The sequence below is a fragment of the Schistocerca americana genome, chromosome X (assembly GCF_021461395.2).
Source record: "Schistocerca americana isolate TAMUIC-IGC-003095 chromosome X, iqSchAmer2.1, whole genome shotgun sequence".
In the NCBI taxonomy this organism is placed as follows: Eukaryota; Metazoa; Arthropoda; class Insecta; order Orthoptera; family Acrididae; genus Schistocerca; species Schistocerca americana.
The window spans coordinates 920449758-920451123 of NC_060130.1; the positions used below are offsets into that span (position 1 = coordinate 920449758).

Sequence of the window (1366 nt, forward strand, 5' to 3'; positions counted from 1 at the left end):
TGGCATCTGTTTTACCGACGATGTGATCATTCCATTTTAAATCACTCCTAATGCGTACTCCCAGATAATTTATGGAATTAACTGCTTCCAATTGCTGACCTGCTATATTGTAGCTAAATGATAAGCGATCTTTCTTTCTACGTATTCGCAGCACATTACACTTGTCTACAATAAGATTCAATTGCCATTCCCTGCACCATGCGCCAATTCGTTGCAGATGCTCCTGCATTTCAGTACAATTTTCCGTTGTTACAACCTATCGATATACCACAGCATCATCCGCAAAAAGCCTCAGTGAACTTCCTATGTTATACACAAGGTCATTTATGTATATTGTGAATTATTTGCCGATCCTCAGCCAGACATGGCCCTGGAACAGAATCCATGGACCGCAATATGCGTTCGAAACGTCGATGTTCATGTGTCCTGCAGTTCACATGTCGACGCGCAATTTGCTGCGTTCTTCATCGACCCACGAGCCGAGTGATCCACCGTCCTTTCGGGTTGTGAACTGGAAGAAGATTCGAAAAGTAGATCTTTCACCTCAGATTGAGTCTGTTTGTCTTCCTCACTTGTCATTTTCTAGAATATCGCGACGAGTGAATTCGAATATGCCAAAGCCGATGGAGTATCATGCATCATTTTCTCACGGGAATATTCGCGTGTGAAGTCTTCTGTGTGACGGTTATCCTTATTAAGAGCTTCCTGCGCATCATCAGATACGAGACGAACTGGCAACGGAGCAGCTTTTATTCTGGCGTGTCCTTGTACCAATACTGTGTGGATTGATGCTGGCATCGACTATTACTGCAGAATATTGTGCATTATTGCACAAAAATTGTCTACTGCATGGTACAGCCGCACTGTAGAAAGATGGCTGTCCACTAAAAACGTTCAACTAAGCGCACGCAAATACATTTGAACTCGTTAACTATACTATTTAGGTAGTAGGAGAGCCATTTACAGAAGTGAAGTCACACAGAGGAAATTTTTAGGCAAAGATTTCGGATAAAATTGGTATTAGTTTATTCTGCAGTCGATATACGTCATTAAATTGTTTCAAAATCTCAGAAACATAACTTCTGGACGGCTACACATGCTATTTTATGGTGACAACTGGGAAGGATAGCTGTCATTTATTACACAGGCCACACAAACACTATCTGAAAAATGTGTCGTTGCCCGACTCACTGTTTACCGTCAACTGTCAAGGCACGTTTCATATCGGCATGCAGTCCGCCTCCATAGCTGACTCGTCAGGGCGGCAGAATGCCATGCGAGGGGACCCGGTCCGACTCCGACTGGGTTCGAGATTTTCTCCTCTTGGAGACTAAGTGTTGGGTTGTCGTCATCATTTCATCCTCAT

The 1366-nt window shown here is 43.3% G+C and overlaps 1 non-coding gene across 1 annotated transcript; it reads right to left on the reverse strand.

Moving 5' to 3' along the window:
• Nucleotides 1-348: 348 nt before the first annotated feature.
• Nucleotides 349-506, reverse strand: LOC124557428. The gene has a single exon (XR_006968715.1). It is a non-coding gene; the product is annotated as a 5.8S ribosomal RNA (ribosomal RNA).
• Nucleotides 507-1366: the final 860 nt, after the last annotated feature.